General features: G+C 37.3%; 1 protein-coding gene across 1 annotated transcript in view; it reads right to left on the reverse strand.

Moving 5' to 3' along the window:
* The window catches only part of THSD7A (thrombospondin type 1 domain containing 7A), a 254,024-nt gene extending 232,321 nt beyond the window's left edge, over positions 1 to 21,703 (reverse strand). Inside the window, exon 1 of the mRNA XM_071429098.1 lies at positions 21,634 to 21,703. The gene's annotated coding sequence lies outside the window, so the exon portion shown is untranslated. The remainder of the gene's footprint in view (positions 1 to 21,633) is intronic.
* Between the last annotated feature and the right edge of the window lie 659 nt (positions 21,704 to 22,362).

Consider the following 22,362-nt stretch of genomic DNA (forward strand, 5'->3'; position numbering starts at 1 on the left):
AGTGGTTCATTTACAGATTAATATTCTTATTACCTAAAACAAACTATGCATAGATATTCAGGTTTGGGAATTACCAGCAAGCAAGCAAGACACTGTGGGTAGCATTATAATTTGGTCAACCTGTTAGCCTCAGCTTTGGTTTTTGCATTGTATTAGGTGTCAGTGGTGGCTGGGAATCCTGGACTCCAGCAAGCTGTATTGCAGGTCCAGGGAGATAAAGAATAAGACTTCTCACTGATTTCCCTAAAGGTTTTCAATTTATGCCATCTCTGATACAATAAGTACTGTAAATCGCACAGAAGAAATGAGTAGCACTCACTGCTTTCTACAATCACACTGATAGTAAAGAAAAAATTGGAATATATTGGTACATTGTGATCAAAAAGAAAATCAAAATATCAAAAAAACCACAGATACCCAGGCTTGTATAAGACTTGTATAAACCAGACTGATACATATTCTGCCTGAACCATGAAAATCCAAAAAAGAGCAATGTAAGGGTGCAGAATTGATTCCAGAAAGTGCATTCCACCTGCATTAATTTGATTTCTGATTTTGACAGTCACAATTCAGTAGTCACTACAATGATTTCCTTACTTTCACCAAAAAAAAAAAAACCACCAAACTTTACTGCTGTAGTAAATTTAATTACATATTTTACAGCTTTTGGTATTCACAACATAAAGAAACAAACCCACAAGCACAAAAGTGACATTTGGATTTTATATCCATGACTGGTTCTCTGGCAGATCAGGTTTAAATGTCAAGCTTCTGTGCAAAGATTTAGCCCCCAGCATTAATCTTTCTCACCCATATATTCTTATCAGGACGTTTATATTCCAGCATCTTAGAAAGTACTTGGTATTCTTTGCTATATAATCTCCCTATTTCCTGGGATAAGGCTGGATCTAATCTAAACCAAGGACTCATGCAATGGGCTCCCCTAAATTTTAAAACTGTCAAGTGAAGGCTGCACTCTCTGAACACTCCTGTCTTCAGATTAACCTTTTATCATACAAGTAAGAATCTACGTAAAAGTAGATATAAGGAAGATATCTAAGACAGCCTCCTAGGCAATGCAGCTTATGAACAAGGCCAGTGACCCTGGAAGCAGACATCTAGAATAAAAATGAAGACACCTTGAAGTGCCTCTTTGTCTCCTCCAGCTCTAAGTGGTGCTTATGCTAACTCAGTGATGCACACCAGCTCTGCAGGCAACAAAATAGATCCCTCCTTATGAGAGATACTAAGACATTATCAATTCTGAAAGAATTAGAGATACTTACATACAGACTTTGCAAAGGCATTCTGATTTAAGAAGGCTGCAAGTATGGGACTGCACTTTAAACCCAAATCCAATAACATAATCTAATCAAAAAGGACATTAAAAAAATTTTAAGGAACTTGTAGAAGATGAGGAAGAATATTACTATATGATGTCCAGTGGTATAACCTCTGGAAATAAGAGTAATCCAAAAAGAAAGCTACAATCAAACAATGTAACTTCGTTAGACAAAATGAACATTCTCAAACAGCATCTAGATGTTTTGAGAATGTTAATTTCTAGCTAATTTAATTTCTAGCTATTTTCTTTTTATATGGAAACAGAGCAAGCATGGCTCTCAGAAAATTTCAGCTCACATTGACCAAACTCAAAAGCTAATGTCTACTGCAGCTGATAAGGAGATGAATTACTGTTCAGTTAATGCTAAAAGAACCAGTAGTTTTAGTACTTTTATCACATAGCTATTATTATAGATTTGAAAACACGCATTCTTGTACCCAAACATCTAATCTAGTGATGGTACCCACACACCCTTCCATCAGGCCAAGCAAGACCCAAGGGAGGACCCCCAGTGCTCACCAATGAAGAGGTTGGTGCGGAGGCTCCACCTCGAGATGCCTGCCTGAAATCCACTCTGCTGCAGCAAAGGCAAACAGGAATTATTGTGCTGAGTCTAACTTGGTAAGCACAAACCTACAGAATTTTGGCAAGAAGCAAAATACAAGGAAGAGAGCCTATATCAGTCCTTTTTTCACTTGCTTGAGCTTTCTTTTCCAATGTGTTCAAGCTGATGTGTTTTGCTGAAACCTTACCTCTTAACTGTTACAGTTCTTGCTCCTTTCTAAACTATAAAGAAGTTGAAAACTGAAGAGTTACAGAATTCTCTTTTTTTGCTAATGTGTAAACATTACTGTCTTAGAAAGAACAATTTCCATTCCAGTGCAGCATTCTTTTCAAAGTCCCAGGCTATTAACATCATTAATGTCTTTCCCACCTAATTATTTTTAAATAAGGGAGGAAATAAGCAAAGAATGGCCCACCATGTTTCAAGTATTTCAAATCACATGGTTGAAAATGAAAGAGAGGAAAGAAATAAGATCAGACTTCAGAGCAGATTTACAGAAAGCATATAATCATTGCATAGCATGGGATGGCCTCTGGGCTGCAATCAGTCAGGAACCCTCAGTAAAATTATTACAGTGATACAATGGAGAATTTCTGGCTCAAAAAGTAAGAGTATTAATACTGAGTGAAGTCCTTGCCCCATTTGATCTTAATAAAGGATTAAGGCAGAGAGATAGAGAGATACATGGCTCCCTACAGGCAGATCCCTACAGCTTCACACAGTGGTTCTGGGAAACCAATGTCATTGCTGTTTCAGGACAAGCCTGCAGCTACTTTTTTTTATATGCTAACTCTGCTAAAATAAGAATGAAAGAATTTACAATAAAGATCATGATGTCTGGAGACTTGAAGACAAATGGGACTTGAGATTAGTAAAGATAAGTCAAATATATCCTTGTAAACTGAGAAAAGTGTTCTTTATCTAGTTAAACTTGATAACCATGAATACAAATGAATCTGAACATTCAAATAAAAAGGAAAATTAAGCCTAAAACCAGTGATGAATAAAAAAAGTTTAAATCCCATTTTTAAGCTGCCTGAGGTTACTGACAAAAACTGATTTCAGATATGCAAGACCATTATATGGTTATTCTTTTCTACAGAAGTGGTACACAGTACTTATCTCCAGAGGAAGCATTTTAAAATATTAGAATTGAAATAACAAAGTAAATTTGCTAGGAAAGGGAATAACAAAAGCCCAAAAAATATGTGATAGAAGGTATAAATAGAGATGAAGATAGAAAGAAAAATGGGCAAGCCTCAGTGGGCAGGGAAATATCAAGGTCATCTAAGGTCATTAAGTCTATTTAAACATCCTTTCAATGTAAATTACACATTAAGAAGTAAAAAACTGCAAAAGACCAAGGGCTATGACTGGAAATGGTAAAGATACACAAGTTATACAAAGTCATTTAAGCCACACAGGAATGACCAAGAGCTCTAAATGCCCAGAAATCTGTCAGGAGCTGGAGGAACTCTTTGGTCTGCAGAAGCAGAGTAGGGATGTAGCACTGAAAAGATAAAAAAAGAATCAACCAACTCTAAGAGTGAGAAATTTATGATCTATAAGTATTCTCATGGGCAATTCCAATTAAATTCATTTGTGTCTAAAATATCAAGAATTGAAATCCACTCTACAACAGTGCTGGGCAGAGAAGTTCTCTTCATATACATCAAATTCCCAAGTTTTCTTGAAGGAAAAAAAATGCAGACACATTGCTTTGAAATTACAGACACTGCAGAATGCTTCATGCTTTTAACTGATGGATGCAGATTTTAAAAATAGAAAAAATTCCCTCTTCCTTTTCCCCAACTCATCTCCTTCCCCTGTACAAAATAAATAGAAACACCCAAAGTCTTAACTATGCATAAATAATTTCTAAAAATCCCAATTTTTAAGCAAGTGGTCAAAGCCACATACATGGCTTTACTACAAACTGATTGTGTTTTCCCATATTCTTTCATCCTTTTTTCCACATGCTGTGATTTTTTCTTTTCATTTGAAGGTCTGCATATTGCTATGCCTTGTTTATTGATTATTTATTTAATGATTATTGCTGAAAAAAAATCCATTGGCATTGAAAAACTTTAATCTCCACTTTGTGCTTCATTGTGCTGGAAACATGTTACCTTTTTTTAAAGCACAACTGCACTTCATCCTAAAAAACACTGGAGAGAGTAGCAGAGATGACTATAATGAAGCGTTTTAAACAGTTTAAAGACTCTCATTCAGCCAGACTCCAAGGAAACAGCAGACAAAATAAATGAGCTCTTTCTTCAATTAAAAAAATAAAATTAAATTCAAAAACTGCAAAGGAAAAAAACCAAACTACAATCCCATTTATAAACAAGCATTTGAATCTAAGGATTTTTAATTCTATCAAATGATCACATTATTCTCCACATTTTTGGTGTATACTTTTGTATCTAAGTGAATGTAAATCCAGATGATAGCTGAGCTTGCAGAAGTTCTATTTTTAAAAATCATGAAACTTCATATAGCTTTATATTCCATTATCCAAAAGTAAGTAAAATATGAAACCCTTTTTGAATGTGTGGCTCAGCAAAAGACCACAAGAATTTGATGCACATCTGGAAGCTGACTAATGTGCTGGACATGCAAAATAAAACAATGACAAAAAATTGTGGGTCAAGGGTCATTTGGTTCTATTCTTCTATAAAAAGAAAAAAATTGTTGAAGTTAGTAGAAATTGTGACAGCACCATATAATCTGTGCAAATGTTCAGGCCAAATAATAACACAGCACTGCATGTTTTCACTGACAAAAGCAAAATGACGTAGAAAGACATTGCAAGGGCATTTCTTTTTTTAAGGTCTAAATTCCTCATTTCTGGGGCTGAATGAAGCTAGAAAAGTGTAGATAATGACAAAATCCTGCCTTATGTCCCTGTAATAGACTACTACTGAGAAAAAGAAAAATCAGAACAACTCTTCAGGAGAACTAGATTGTGTGTGATCCAGGGTTCATAAGAAAAGCTCTTCTGAAGCATGATTGGACTCACAATGTACACCCACCACAGAGTGCAACAACACACCCAACACATTCCTCTCATTGCAACATTCCTAGGGACAAACAGTCACTTCTGCTTCACTGAAGAGAAATCTAGCATACACTTTGGCACGCTCTGGACAGGCTGAAAATACCAAGCACATGGACTTCTTTGCAAAAGCAGAAGAACCTGGAATTCCAAACTACTTCTCTACCTAATGTGCCAAAATGTCAGGAATTTCAGAAAAAAATTTCATTACGGACACAGAGGAACTAATGCTGGTAAATACAAATGTGTACACATAGAGATAAAACTGAATGTATCACTCATATATAATTTTTTACCTTTGTTTTGCTTATTTAAATAGGCCAAGTGTTCAGCCTCTATCTGGAAATAAGAATCCCAAAACCCTACACAAGATGGGCCAAAGTGTCTCCCAAAAGGTATCTCTTTCTCAGGCCCTGTTTTTATCCTCTTTGAACATTTTTGCCCTCAAATTTGTTTGTTACCAAAAGTGTTTTGTTTGTCCACTTTCTAGGGAAAGTTACACAATTCCAAGGAGCAACCTTGTGCTCCCAGTGCTATCAGGCAGACAGTATTCAGCTACACTTCAGAAGGCATGCACTCTTCCACACCCTCTGGAGTACAGCAGATACATCAGTAGGAAGGTATAATTCACACTTTCAGTGCAGACCCAACTCACAGCTCATGTTTGAATAGAATACATTACTTCACCTGGAAGGGACCTGCAACGATAATCTGGTCCAACTGCCTCACCACTTCAGGGCTGATCAAGTAAAATATGGTTTTAAGGGCATTGTTCAAATGCCTCAAAAATACTGTTGTGTGTCATGTTATCACCAATCTCTCTGCAAAGGCTGTTCCAGTGTTTGACAACTGTCTCAGCCAAAAATTGCTTGATTAAATGCAAAAGTTAAAAAAAAAATGATTAATTATGTACAACACCTCTGAATATAATGAAAATATTCAGCTATTTCAAATAATAAAGCCTGAAGTTCTATGCATGGTCATCATACACCTTAGTTTTAATAATTGATACTGTTTCATGGCATTTGCATAAGCATTTCCTTCTGTATCATGTAGAACATGTTAAATATTTTAACTCATCTTCCATCCCAAGACTATCCCTATTCTGGAAGGGGAACCCAATTCAGGGCCTCCTACAGACAACATATTATTTCACTCTCTACTGTTTCCTTTAGAGGAAGGAAGTCCATAAAGGTTTTTACAAATTACTGCAAAGATGATGCACAGGGAAACAAAGGGCAACTTGGAACATGTGCTGAAGCACCTACCTAACATCTCCTAAAGTGGAGTCATCTTCTGCAAAAGAAATTCCTGTCACAAAACATTAATGCCTCCCTGGAAGCTTCTAATCCATTAAGGTCTTGGCATTAACATTCAGAATCAACTGCACAAACAAAACAGGTTGTGTTTTACAAGTTCCAGTAAGAGCTGTATTCCCCTGGAGCAGCAGAGACCAAAATCCAGAGTCATTCACCTGAGACCTTGCTCAAGGAGATCTGGCCAGTTTTGTAAGGCAATATTGAATATTCACTAGAGGAAAGAGCAGGAATGACTATCCCAACTACAATCAGCTAACCTCTTTAAGTGTAGTATTTTATGCTGCAGAATGCTTCCACAAAGGCAGAAAATATTTTTCCCCTAGTCTATGCAATCAGAACCATGGATACAAGTCTTCTGGACAAAAGCAAAAGGCTTACCACTAAAGAAAATGTTTGAATCACTGGTAAATTTAAAAGCAAAGATGGATGTTTCTCTAGTTCCAACTCTTCCATTTCCTGACATCTACAAGTGCACCAAGCTGAAAGAGGATGCCCTTTATTCTATGAACAAATCTAAAAATCAAACCTTAAATTAAAAATGTTTTTGGCTGTCACAAAACATCACCTTGAACCAAACACTCTAATAGCCATAAAAATAACTTCATGAGCTTTAAACAGGAAGTATAAATACTATTTCCTCAAAACTGCTTCTGAATCAAGACCTGAGTATGACAAAGCTTTCAACATCTATCACCCATTTCAGGCAATAATGTGGTCTTGTTTTCTACAACAAAGAGACATTGTCAAACCACTTGCAACACAGCTCAGCTCTCTTGTATGGAACTGCTGGCCAAGGTCCCTGAAACCCACGGAGGGTTTCATTCCACAGCCATGGTGCACAGAGAAAAACCTGACACCAAATAGGTTTTGTTGACACTGGAATTATTCCTGCAGATTCTCTCCTTCAACAAATCTTCACTTGCTTTAACAGGAGTCTTTTTAAGTCTCTCAATGATGACTTCATATACGCATTCTAAGTGCTCCAACAACAAACTGCCATGGTAATTACCTCTCAGAAAGCAGGGAAACCACTGCACAACTCTCCCACACAAAATGCATTCAGATTAGGCTTCTGCGTGAATAGTTTTAACACCCATTCTCATTTTCACATTCTTCTTATGTACAGAACAGTCACATTTTGTTTAACAAAATATGTTAGGATCTTCCACAAGAAATTCTACATAAAGCAAGGGTGTGTTGAACACTAGTAAACCATACAAAACCAGATATTTACATCAAAACCCACATAGCTCAAGTATTAGTACAGAAGAAGCCTGAGACACTCAGATGAGTACTTTTAACTTGGGGTGAGAGAATGCTACCATATCCACTACCTCTGCAGTGTTTACAGTTTCTTAACAAATTGCTCATTCCAAGACCACAGGTTCCAAACAGGTGTTGGAAAAGTTACATTAGATTTAATAGGAAGAAATTAAAATGGATTTTCTCTTTCTCGGAATGTAAATTTAGGCCAAACGCCTCCTTTTCCCTCTCCCTAGGGAAAGCTTAGAAAAGCTCATTGTCCCATTTTACCCTACAGAATTTTGCCCCTAGCAATTTTTCTCCAGTTATGGTGGGTATCTGGTATTGTTCACATCTTCAGCCTAGATTACTTACTTTATTGGAATTCCTTTTAAAAATTGACTGCTTAGTATGAGCATAGAGTCTCTGGCCTCAGAATTAGCATACTCACCCGAATCAATTCTCCCAGTGAGGGGAGTTTTTGTTGGGTACACAAAGAACTTTATAAACAATTCACCAGGCATGAAAAAAAAAATCCCATAATGATCATTTTCATTACACATATCCTTGTGATTTCATTAAAGGAATGGGTACTATAATAGGCTACTATTCTCAATGAAAGAATATATGCTAATAGAGCATACTAAACAAATTCTGATCTCTGCTGTAGCCCTGCAGTCCTGCTGAGTGCACTGGAGCAGACTGAATGACCATGGAAATACAGTTTGGCTCATGAAGGCAGTTCACTCTGCCTAGCTAACATATATAACACAAGTAAACCTCCTCTAGGGTGCAAGCCAAAAGTATCTTCACTAAAAGTTAGGTTCTTGACTTCAAACATAGTAGCTAAAGTAAATAGGAGATGCAAGTGATGTGAATATCTCCCAAAAATCACTGTGGAAAAATCCGCACCCTCTTACATGAAGCTGGTTCTAGTCAAAGACCACAACAAAATTTATTAACCAGCTTTCACTCAGATACACCTGCAAGATGACTTCAATAGTTCTGTGATTAAATTGAACACCAAATGAAATAATCTGTTTCAGTGGCAGAACAGAGTTCTTAGATTTTATCTATTTTTTCTTTTATTTCATATTAATTATTTTAAGTTCTATTTGCCTTTTTTATCATAGTAATCTACAACCCCCATAACATGACATACATAACATTATCACAAATAGCTAAGAGGCATTAGAAGATAAATTTTACTCACAGATAATAATTTTTTATCTCTTAAATGATAGGTATCTCCTATTCACACAGAATACATAAAAGGAGGAAATGTAAATTCTATCTTATCAAATGTAATACAAAATGTGACATGAATTTGTAACAGAAACTGCCAAACAGAAAACAGAAACAGCCCTAGACTTACCATGTCAAAATGCCTTAAGCTACTTAGAAAACTTGAGGCAATTTTCAAATACCCTAGAGCAGGACTGTATCTTTTTATTGCTTTTCCATTAAGAGGAATCATTAGTGAAGACAGTTGTAGTATGCATCTAAAAATAATTTTTAAAATAATAACAAAGAAATTACACAATAATTTTCATTTTAAATCTCAAATTATTTACTTTTGATTTTAGAGATTGCTTACCATTACAAATGGACACAGTCCTTTTGTAATGGTAAGTCCAAAATGCTGCATTATTTTAATCTATTCAATGAGATTATTGACAAGTTTGATTGCTAACTATGAGAATCCAAGTCAACCTTAACACCATCCAACAGGCAACTAGTGACAATGACATCAAAATGTTTTGTGTTACTGTACTGCACATGGCTCTATACATATCTTGCATTTAACCCGATTTCTTGACCAAGCAAGGAATAAATACCAAAGCTAGCTACATAATTCAGTTCCTTTGTATTACTTAGGGCTTAATATATCTTGCATATAACCATGTTACCTGAAACACTTCCAGGGAAGGGAACACAATGCAACACATCAGTCTTATGCTTGATAGCCTAGTAGACAAACCCTATAAAGGTTTCAATGTGACACTTCAATCCTTTTCAAAAGGATATTATATCAGGATATTCAAATGCTTAGAATTCCTGTCTGCCATGAGGAAGTTGGACAGACTGAGGGGAAAATAAATCTGTTTTATGCAACTAAAACAATTAAGAAATTAATCTATCACAGAACAAATCTTATGCAATACAGATTTAAGTCACAGTTAGGATTCCACGTGGAAGAAATCCAAGAAAGTCTTGCCATCTAAGATTTTTTACAAGAGCTACCTCACAATTACAGCCCAAATATAATCATATTCTACTGAGTGACACTCAAGTTGTGAATTGCTGGAAGATCCTCTTAGTCATTTTAAAGTCACAATGAAATGTGAATGACACAAAAGGCGGTGTTTAAAAACAAATGGAGAGCTGTGGTTCCTGTGAGCACTGCTGGCTGCCAGGCTCAGACAGGATCCTGTGCAGCTTCCTCACTTTCCACTGACTTTAACGCTGCAACAAATGAACACCTATGAAAATTGAAAACAAGGGCAGTGTGAGCTGATGTGTATAATGTGTCCCTTGAATGTTCTACTACATGCACATTTATCTTTTCAAACTTCCTCCAGGCCTTCCTATTGCACATATTCAATGGAACTATCTTTGTCTTAAAGGTACATACACTGAATCTTAAATTACAACATGCTAGTTCATGTTGCACCTTGCTCTCGTCCTCACATGTTTAGGTCTGTTCAGTGAATTTTTACTGCCATATTAACACAAGTAAGAAAACAGGCTTTGCTTCTACCCAAGTTAAGCACTCTCTAATGAAGTTAAGCTCAATTGAAATAGGCCAGACTGCAATAAAATTAAAGTCAGGACGTACTATTACATTTTTATGGAGAAAAAGAGACTATGAGTAGGAATCCAATTAGATGACTTTACTGAATATAAGCATTTTATTGTACTAAGAGGGTAAAATAATCTACCCATATGGACACCTGGAATATATCCTTTAAAAGAGCTGTTTGAAAAGGCCCATTAAGGCTTACTGTGATTTTTGTGATTCATTTCAGAAGCTCAATTCATAAAGTAACCAACCACTAGCATTGGAAAGAAGCACCACTTCTAAAGAAAGCTATCCAGACACACAATCTCTTGAAGCATCTTTGCCAGGGTGCTGAAGGTGATTAAAACTAGCTCAGTTTTACATTGCTGCTCTGAACACAGTCCATGAAGGCAGAAGACTGTATTTAGGAACAAGCAGATCATCAAGCCATAGAAGAGTTCTGGTATTTTTTTCCACCTCCAACAATACAACCATCAAAGTTTGTTGCCTTACCTAATCAAGGGACGTTGCAAAGAGGGAGCCACTGAAGATTTAGTTTCTCTTCAGCTCATGTAGCTTTTACTACAGGAGCATCTCCTCAGAGAATGAGAGTCCCTTACAATGGCCCTGTCCCGGCAGGAGAAGCAGCAATTCCCACTCTCCAGATTTATCACCCTGCCCCGCTCAGATCTCCAGCCTTCCTTTGCCTTCAGCTGGCATGGAAAGGCAGGATGCTGTCTCTCCTCTAAAGGGACCAACAGAGATTTACCCCACCACAGCAAGACTTCATCTTTCATATGCACATTGTATATTGGGATATGCACCTTACAAGTCTGAGATGTAAAACAGAGAGTGTGAAGCCTTGGCTCAGGGACAGCTATTTTAGCAATTAATAATATCTCTTTTCCATTAAAAATTCTGGGTTTCAAAAACACCACAGTGATCAGAATAAGGGAGGAAAAAAGCAAGAAGTAATTTTCCTACTGGTGATCTATTTTGGACCTGCTATGCCAGGTAAGTGTTAAAACCTATAGAATAAGTAAGTTAGTTCAGGCCCAGACTCAGCTATGTGAGTTTCTGTTCAACCTGTGCCCCATCCCTACATCTCTTCACTGTGCTGCACTGTCAGAAACTCAGAGAAAACAACACATCCTCCACAAAACCCAAGCATGCTTAGTATGTCCTCCACACTTTTCAAGCTCTGTCACCATGTCACTTCTCCTTCAATGCTTCATCACCCATCTGCCTGCCATTTCCTCTGCAGACACTGGCACTGGAATCACTCCATGGATTTTACACACAAGTCCTGCTCCTCTGAACTTTAGGATCAAAACTGGCATTCAGGTTTTCCTGGTAAGCATTTGAGAGTTTGAATAAGCTGCAACTAGGCAGGCCACTTCTATTTCTATCCTCCCTTCACTTTGGCACTTACTCTTCTCCTGATTTTTTGGATTATAGGTCTCTTACCTTCCAACTATTTCTTCTGAGCACACAGGCACAAATACAAACCATGTCTTCGGTATATGGGATGAGTTAGAAAAAGGTCATTTAGCTACAAGATTATCTCCACTTGAAATTGCAGAGAAGATGAAGGAACATGACAGGTCCGTTAACAAAAATAAAAAGGCAGACAGAACCCAAAAAACACAAAACAAGAATCAAGTTCTTATTTATCAACTCACATTGACTAGGGAATCAGACACTGGATGTGCAACTCAGAGGTAGATATGACAAACTCAGTTTCTCCTAAAACTCAGTCATTAACCTTACAATCTCATCAAGTGATTGCTTTTCTAAACATTAAAAAAGCAAATGCAGAAATTATTTTTATTTTATCAAAAAGAACTTCACTGCTACAGCATGGAGAAGTGGATTTCAATAAAATCTAGTGAGCTACACCCAGTGGAAGTCACAGTGTCATCCATTTGTCTTCTGATACGAAAATGAATATAAATCAGTATTTATAGTTAAATTGTATTGAAAAGTTTATGCCTACATTAAAATGTAGGGCATGAAAGAAGACAGCACGTTCTGATTAAACAACATTCAGGACAGCTTTTGTGCAGTATAATCATTTTTCTTCAATTACATGTAATTAAATACAAAAAAAGGATGGGGAAGAGGACAAAGTATTTAAAACATAACATGTAATATTATTACTGTTTGTTAGTTCATTGTTGCTAGTACCACACTCAACAACCACCCCATTTTCCATCACTTTAAAATAGTTTTATTCATGCTGAACTGTGCTATACTTTGAACTGATATATCAACATGCAAGAAAAAAAAATAAGCAAACATTGTGATTTAAATTTTAAAAAATCAAAACTCACAACCAAAAAACCTGCTGCCTCTTCTCTCCTGTAGCTGGCTGTTGTCTAATGACTACTTTTATTCCAGATCTTCAAAGTCAAGCAGGAATTTTTTCTGGGACAGCATGTTCTAATTAAATTTATTTGTGTGGCCCATTTTTAAAGATTCAAATTGAACACCTTTTTGGTAGCTGAATGACAGTTTCTAAATCATTTATTAAGCAAGGAGAGTTCTCTGTGGACAATACTTGGGACTTCTGTAAAACAGTATTGACAAACACTAAAACGTAACTTATGCTTCCCAAATTTAGCTATAGATGAGGTGTGCAAAATCACCTTGCTCCTGAGTGACAACAGAGAAAATGCCTCAGTTTCACATGAGAACTAATGAAACAAGACCCTTCCTCTAAAAGCTTCCCTAGCTGAATTCCAACACAGCCAGGAGTGAGCAATACAGTAGCAAATCAAATGCTGCAGAATATCATAACACAGAAAAACTTGAAACACTTTCTCTTTACTCTTTCTGGACATCAGGGAAACCATAGCATGGTTTACTTGTTGACAGGAATGGAAGAGGATTCAGTAAAACCCCTCTTTGTAAGCCCTTGGAATAAAACCAGCCTGTAAGAGGACACTTATAAAAAAATCAAAAATCTAAAAATTGAAATTCTGAGTCCCTTGTGGAAAGAGTTAAAAGAGTTAAGGTACAAAAATAGGCTACAGTGTAATTCCTGAAGTAATAGTAGTATTCTTGTTAGTGATGTGCATTTAACAATTGCCAGTCTGAAAACAATGGGCTCAATATCCTGGTCCCAAACTGGGAATTCAAAATTTACAATGGGATATTTTATTTAGTTTTTAAGCAGTCAAAATGAATTGTTCATTGCTTTAGGTTTTATGACAAAGCTTGTACTTATAACAATCTTTCAACTTTTTTGGCAACCACGGGAAGCCTTAGAACTCAGCAATATTAACTATGATAATTCATGTAAAATTTCATTTCAATCCAGATTGTTACACCTTTGTTTTAAAGCAACAAAAGGAGAAAGATTGAACATATTAAAGGATCAAATAATAAAATCTAAGTTAAACTAAAATTGAAAGTCTTTCAATCACTAGGAAGGTATCATTTCATACTGCTAATTACTTAGGAGACAGCTTGAGAGTCAAATAGAATTTGGGCCTAGGGACAAATTGATACCAGTGAATTTTATACTCCAATTCATACTTCAGGAACAAACACCACAGCTTAAATTGTTTATGATGTATGAATGATTTACAGTGGTGGAGATGAAAACAGCTGTGAAAGTAAGACTAAAAATAAAGCCTTTGAATGAGAAGGGTGTATCATTACATTCTCTCCCTGGTATATTGTCAGTCAAACACAAATAATATCCACAACTGCTCTGTGATTTCTGATACAATTTTCAACTTATTCCTTTTATGATCAAATTATAACACTTGTCTTAAAATGCTCTGTGGTAGCAAAGACCCTGAAGCAAGCCCACATCTCCTGGCACTCATTTGTTGTAACAGACTGCTCATGGGTTCTTAGCAACCTTCATTTTCACGTTCCTTCCCAAAAAACTGATAGGATTTATTTTTATAACTTCTTTGTTGAAGGACTATATGGAAGACAATCCCACATACAACCAACTGTTAACAGGCCTCCTGAGACCTTCAAAGATGTTATCAAACACCATGTAAGGGCTTTTATCTGTTTTGTTACCATTTGTTAAGGGAGGAAGCCTCGCACATTCCGACAGCTGATGAACAAAACACACTTTTGAAGGCTCTGCCTCAATACCAACTTGTCACTTATACCTTGGAGAGAAAGGGCTTTTGTTTTCAAAGTACAAAGCCCAAAGCCCTGCCAAGCAGTTCCACCAGGGATCCAAAGGCATCTCAACAGTGGATCACCTGAAAGCAGTTTGTGTGAGAGATGTCATTTCTGGAGCAGCTGCCTCCTGCATGGCTCCTGTCAGGAGCACCCCGCAGGCAGCCAGGACCTCACAACCCAACCCACACCGACCCCAACGCCTCCTCTGGAGGATCCCTCCCAGGATCCTCTCTCTCTGCTCTGACAGAGCTTACCATGAGACACAGAGGGCTGCATCTCAGACTTGGTAAGCTTGGGGTGAAACATTTCAACAGGTGCTGCTGCATGAACAGCTCACTGTGGCTTCCTCAAACTAAAACCCATTACAGACCAATAAGATCAAATAAATGTTCTCATGCCAACCCACAGTCCCACAGATAATGACAAAATTTCTCAAAATGATGGTGATGTCTAAGTATTTAAATGGTTAACAATTTCTTATATTACATTTTTCACAGACATTGATATTACTCAAATAATTCAATTACTCTCTCAAATAAGAGATTTCATAGGACCTACTCTTGATGAGTAAACATTGGTGATGATAGGGTATTATCAGCACCCTGCTCTGACCAACTGACATGTTGTTTTTCATCAAATTATTGGATTTATTTCCCTTTGGATTCCCATTTATTTCCCTTTACTATGATTCAGCACAGGAAAGAAAAACATTTGAAAATAAAATTAGACTGGGCTTGTATCAATATTCAGTTGTAATACCCAAGCTCAGTTCCCTGAGTAAAATAATTACCACCGAAGAATGACAGAGAGAGATTAAGAATAGTAGTGAACAGTGTTTAAACCCTAACAATAAAACAATTTCCTTAGAAGTTCATGAGAGAGTACTTGAAATCATGGGACATACTTTAAAGAAGTTAAGAAGTTAAAATATTATAATGCTTATTTATAAACATTAAAAAGAGACATAAAAAGAATGTGATAAAATAATCCAAAGTATTTCCAACAATCCTAAAGATTCCCAAATATTTAGACAATGTGATGAAAATATCCACAGGGTCTTGACCGGAATATACATTACCCCTTTTAAAACAAATTATATGTTTTAAAGAAATTCTCCTCTTAACTAAGAGGAGCCAGTCTGTTTTCTAAAGGAAACATTTCTATCACTGTGATATTTCTTCATAACCAAAATCCTTTCTGTAATTGTGTTGATTTCAGGGCCAGGAGCTGTCTGTTCTTATCACCTCAAAGAGAATTCACAGAGCAGATCCTAAAACACTTCACCATTACTCTTTCTGTACTCCAGTTTTGAACACAACCCAATTTACCAGCATAGTTAGATTTGAGAAAAAGATGAATTGTGGCTCAATTTACACTTAAACAAACACAAATTTATTTGGATCAAGCTTCATTAGATATTAAAAAAAAAACTCCCACCCAAACTGGAATTCTTAAGGCTATGGTTGAAACTCTCCTGGCTACTCTGGTCATGAAAGCACCACCTTTCACAAATTTACATGCTCTGCTGATGCTCTCACAGTCAAATAAAAGGCACACCTAAGTTACCAAGCAATGTGTTCAGAGTTAAAAGCTTTTATCTTTTGATAAAGTTTCCTTTAGGAGACAAAAGGCAGAAGAGTTCAAAGTATGTCTCCCACATATAAAGGAAGTAGAATGATGTATCAGTGTTTTATCGTGATTATTACATTCTAGTTATTAAAAATTTATTAAATAATGACCATTTGTACAATATTTTTAGATCTTCAGAAACAGCAAGCATGCATCCCAAAGTATTAAAAATGCAAACAGATTTCCCCAGTGTAGCCTTAACAAAGGGAAGGTCCAAATAGTTACAAAGTAAAACAATGTAAAATGACAAAGCTAATGGTGCTTTTAAAACAAAACCAGACAACCAAAGAAAGATGACCCACAGATCTGTACTCAGTGTGACACTGATTCTGAAAATGTCACAGAAAGGTCAACGATACAGACAATTATATTTAAAAAAGCAATATCTCAACAGCCAATAATTGAAATGCTTTTAAGATTGTCTGATTGTTTTAATAAAATATGAGTTTTTAATGAAAAACAAGTTAACAAACATAAAACAGAGCATCAGACATGGAACTGCTAAAGAGTACTGCTGTACTGGGATTTTTTTGGTGACAAATCCTTGCAGAATCCAGAAGTGAGCACAAAGTAATTACTATTAATAATTCATAATATTTGCAAATTATGAAGTTGCTTTACTGAAAACAGTGATAGGGTTTGATCAGGTGGCAGCTTAACACACCCTGCCTAAGGTGCATACCATCAGTTTTACCATGGATGGTAAAAGAAGAAAAAGAAAAGAAGAAAACAATAAAAAATCCCAAGCCTTACAGATCCTCCCTCTCCTGATCCTCCTCTGAAACACCAATAACTGGTTATTTATGTTACTCTCTTGGTGTGATGCCCATTCAAACAAAATAAATTTTAATTACTAAATTTGCATTGAGTAGTAGATGAAAATTCTTCAAAAAGAGACAGTTTCAAAACCACATATTTACCATTTAGAACAAATATATATTCCCCATGTTATGAAGTAGTGCTCTTTTCCCAGCACTGATTCAAGAACAAGTAATTTAAGAGATTCCAGGGGAAAACAAAGACTCCTTAGCTCTTCTCAGCACATAGCAGACAAACAGTGCTTCTAGAAAGTCCAAGTAGGCAAACTTTACCTCATGCCAGATCTAGTCAAAAGTATTCAATACAGTGGCTCTAGATCTTATAACATGCATTATTTCAGTCTCTAAATTTGCATAACCACCACCAAGTATTAAAACTGATCATATCATTAAAGATGACTTCAAGGGCTCAGAAGAAGTCTTTATCAGGGTCACTAAGTTCACCCTGGTATATTAAATCCATCTACTCTGTGGCTTCCTGCTCTGTGGGAAAGGTTCTCCATAAGCTGAGAGCTACTTTTCTTCTTACTCCCCACTGAAATTCATGATTTTAATGCAACAACAAATCTACAGCAGAGACAAAGGTGTCAGAGACCTGAGATTTCAGGATTTAAAGCACCAACCAGCCTGGTTCCTAAAGAATCTGGTCTTCCTAAAAGCACATGTAAGATACAGAAAAATGGAGTGAAATTTTAACAGCAACACAAACTATTTTAGTTTCACTTGCTCTTTTTCTTAGCAGCACAGTGTGATAGTGTGCAGCAAATGCTCTGTGACAGGTTTTGCCTGGTGCAAATTCCTCCCAGAAGAAAGACCTCATAGCCTATTTCTCCTTATGGCAAATTTTAAGCAAATTAAACCGATAACCATGTCTTGAAAACCAGTCCTGAGGACAGCACTGCTGACAGGAGCCCCAGAGGGACAGGGTCCATGTCAGCATGACGAGTGCCAGCAGTGTGGCACTGCAGAGGGACATGCTGTGCACTGCAGGCACGGGGGATGAGCAGCAGCCACGGGATGCCAATTAAAGGGCACTGAGATCTCTGCCAGCCACAGGGCTCAGGCAGCCCTGAAGGGCCCTGGTCCCCACCTGAGGCAGCTGCAGGGAGCACAGCCACACCTTGGGCACTGCTTTGTGTGCTGGGTACACAACACAGCTCGCTCTCGTGAGGGCCTGGGAGCAGCAGCTGGTGCAGAAGCTGCCAGAGGTGTCCCTGCCCTGCTCAGGTGCCTGAGCTTGAACACAAGTGCAGCTCTGGCCACTGCTTGGCCCCTTGGAGCTGAAGCAAGAGTCCCTGCCTCAGTCAGCTCTGTCCTGCGGCAATGGGGAGCGGCACTGGAACAGATCGAGGCTGTCCAACACAGGGCTCATCAGTAATGTCCTGCCCCAGGAACTTCTTGCAGTGCCACGAGCAACAGGACAACCACAATGCTAAAATCAAGGCATTATGATTTAAAGTGAAACATTTTTCACAGCAAGAGGCTGAAGAGGGACCAGTGGTATAACACTGGCTCCTGAGAGATACCAGGCACAGAAAAATTTGGCAAACTTGTCACAGAAGACTTATCTTGGAGTCAGCTAACCATGTGAGGTAACAAAATGTTATAACAGGATTAAAGTTCAGCAGGTTTTAATCCTATTTTGCATTAAAGCCAGAGAAAAACCTGTAAGAAGAATAATTTACAAATGGAAAGTAGTTCAGGTCTCATCCAGAGTTTAACAAGTGTATAGCACTTTCTGTCCAACTTCTGGTTGACTTAAAGTGAAGGTGGATGTTAATCTTATGTAGAAAGGACCCCATGGATGTGTCACCTTGTACCTTCAAGTAATGTATTTATTTTTGTAAGGCTAGAAGAAGCAGAAGCACACAGAAAAGTCTGTTTCAGCAGATATGGTGTATAATGCAAGGAAACAACCATCTCTTGCAGAAAAATGCCTACCCATACAGGAAAACACTTGCTAACTTAAAAGGAAAAAATGAATAAAAATGCTAGATCCTTCCTCTTCTTACCAACTCAACTGAATATAATTTAACAAATATGAAATTTTAATCACAGGTTTAGTTTTTAATTATCTCTCACAGAAAGACACTCGCAGAGTCGTCCTCTGTCTTAAATTATTTTGGTTATTTCTAACACCAACAAACAAAAAGTTATCTCACATAAATCAGATTCTTGGATGAGAGAAACTAAAGTTCATATGAATTTGTCTGCTTTTCCCAGCAATTTTTCCTTCAGATGAGGAGTTATACAGAAAATAGCATCACAGAAGGAGACAGGCAACATTTCTTGCTTATCCTGGCTCCTTCTGAGCCCAGGGCTAAGAAATGGCTCTACCTCAGCCCTCTGAGGCTTTGACTTTGCCTACAAGAGTAACTTTCCATCCTGTGCTTACCAGACAAAAGCTAATTAATAAACAGCAAACCACAAGGCACAACTCTTCATGGCTGACAGGCAAGATTAAATCAAGAAAAGATAATTCCTACATGAATTCCTACTGTTATCAAAATCTTCAGACTAAGCCTTGCCCTCACTGCTTAAACTGGAACTCAGATGAAAGCACTCACATCCAATAAATGGGACCAGTTCAAGACACATGCAAACATTTGGTTCTTCTCCTAACAAGAAGCAACACATCTTAGCATGAAAACAAAGTATAATTCCAAGCCTAAGCAATGCTTTCCAGCTCATTCTTTTTAAAATTAAATGCAGATGCACTCTAATTCAACATAAATTATAATCAATATCACACAGGAGGTCACAGCATATAAACAGTATTTAAGGAGCACTTCTCTGAAGAAAAAACAAACAAAACAAAACCCACAAAACCCAAATTAAATAAAATTAAAAACAAAACAGCAAGAGAAATTCGTCCAAACTCTGCTTCTCATTGCAACAACTTTCTGCTGGGAGCACTGCACTGCAAGGCTGACTGGGAGACATTGGCTTAATCTCACCATGCATCTTTCCAGGTCTAATTAGATTTAAATGTGACACCAGATTTCAAACACATTTAAGAAAAACTCTCCAAGTTTATTTAAGCAAGGAGGTAATTGTTTTCCTTCAGTTTTATTTATTTTGTTAATACAGCCTCTCAGCTGGGAAAAAAAAATTGGTATAATCCTTTCTGGGTTGTTTGGAGAGCCTGATATTCCTTAACACCACTGTTCAGACACAGCTGAACTCTTTACTGAGTTTGCTCAACAAACAGAGGCTCTTTGTCACACTCAAGTGCAAGAAAAACAACAAACAAGGATGTCCTTACCCACCATGGGCTAAGAGCCATATTTTAAATGAGCTTATGGATTCCTAGTGTGGAAGCACATCCAAACACACCAAGAAGTGACCACATGGAACACCCTCAGTGGAGCCCTCTCAGCGTCTGACAGGCTCCAGGTGTGACATAAAGCAGCACTACTATTGCACACAGACAACAAAATACTTGAAATCATAACCCTCCCCAGCAGGTGAGCAGCTCTGACCTGGCTCTAAGCCTCCCCTTCACCACAGGCCCAGGGCCAGCACACAGCTGCCAGTGAGCCCTGGTGCTCTGCTGGGTAAGTGCAGGGCACACCAGACACAGGAACTGTCCCCCAGGTGAGGATTCCCAAGCCCCACAGAACAGCCCCATGTGTTCAGCAAACCCCCTGCCCAGGAGCCCTGCTGCCATGGCAGTGTTGGCACCTGTGGTGGGTGCACACACACAGATATTGCTGCTCCTCATGCAGCTCCTGGAAAGCTTCAAGAAGGTATGAACACCTCTGGTTTTTCTTTGACCAAATCTCCCCAAGATACGACAGCAATTGGAGAGAGAGAGAGCAACAAGAGACAGGTGGAATGAAATGTCACTGATCTCTGCAGACTGGGCTTCAGTGATGTTTTCCAGTTGTGGAACTTCTCTACCAGACAGCTATTTCCCAACACTTGCAAAATTACAGTGAAGAGTTTGCAAATCACAATTGCTCCATCCCACTGCAGCAAAAGTTAAAACCACAGAGCCAGAGCTTTACAAAGTTTAAACTTCATAAAAATAATTTAGCTTTATATTCCAGGGCCTCCCTCCCAAAAAAAAAAAAAAATTACTGTCTCCAGGTGAATGCATACTGCAGATGTGAGATTATTCAAAATTAGTTTTGATGCCAGCTGCTATTTTTAAGCATCTCTGTGTAAGTATTAGATTTGGGTGCCCTATGGTGAGCTCCCCTGAAACACTGATATAATTTTGATAGTAGAAAAAATGGTTACAAAATTAGGAATTGTCTCTGAAAATTTAACAAAACTAGCAGCATAAGGATTAAGCAGAACATATGAAAATTACCAGTAAAGCCAAGATTAAACATGATTGTGCTTTTATATTGATGATAAAACAAATATGGGAGTACATGAATTCATGGATGTGCATATACACACACTTCTGTGTAAAATGGTGTTTTATTCAACATAAATAGACCAGTTGTGAGTCTCTACTGCATGTGTGTCTAACAGTAGCACAAAGAACACAACAGAAGACAGAAATTTTACAGGAATAAAAGGATATATTGCATTTACAAAGGAAATGTATTCACTCATTACAACATATCACATAAGTATAAATATATCATATGGATATATAATCTCTAAAATATAATATATTAATCTATCTGTAGAGAGACACATTTACACTTCCACATGTAAGTGAAGAAAAGTTAACTCTTCAAAAATTGGTAATGAAGGAAAAACATACCTGCTAATAATGCAGAATGATCAAAGTTGCAGAAGGCTTTCACATGAGTGTGGAAAGTTGAAATCCACTCCTATAAATATAAAGTGATGCATTACAAAAATACACACACAAAACCCCAATCACATATAAACAGAGATGGGCTCTATACCAGCTTATAAAAATGGCATTTTAGAGTCATCAAGAACAGCAATCTGAAAATGCCTCCTTGATATCCAGCAGCAGAGAAAAATCTATTTGTTTTGGCAATGGGACAGAATGGGAGGAGATTTAATTGGAAAAGATTTTGATAGCAAACCAAAAATTCTCTAATTGTGACTTTATGAAGGCAGCTCAAATTCTGGTTGTTGTTTGTTTTACACCATTACAGAGAAGAACTAGAAAAGACATTAGGGCATAGAAACATGGATGCTCAAAGATTATACTGTGACTTTTAGATTTAAGAAAAAGTGCCTTTCATCATGAAAGAGAAATGCACACAGAGTGGCTAGAGCAGAAATCCATAAAATCAAAGGTATGAAAGACAAATTGAGGCTCACAAACCAGAGGCCATTTAATAAAATTACTGACAAGTCTCAAATGCAAGTAGCAGTTTTTTTACAGAAGCTTTGGTTCTGTGCAATTCATTGTCACAATATACTCTGAAGGTCAAATGCTAAAAATGAGGATTATAGAAGGCACTAAAGCATAAATCATTAAATACTATGAATGTGTTTCATATATTGAAGACTG

Source organism: Agelaius tricolor, unplaced genomic scaffold (assembly GCF_023055355.1).
Source record: "Agelaius tricolor isolate 1412-34295 unplaced genomic scaffold, bAgeTri1.0.p SCAF_6, whole genome shotgun sequence".
NCBI classification, from domain to species: Eukaryota; Metazoa; Chordata; class Aves; order Passeriformes; family Icteridae; genus Agelaius; species Agelaius tricolor.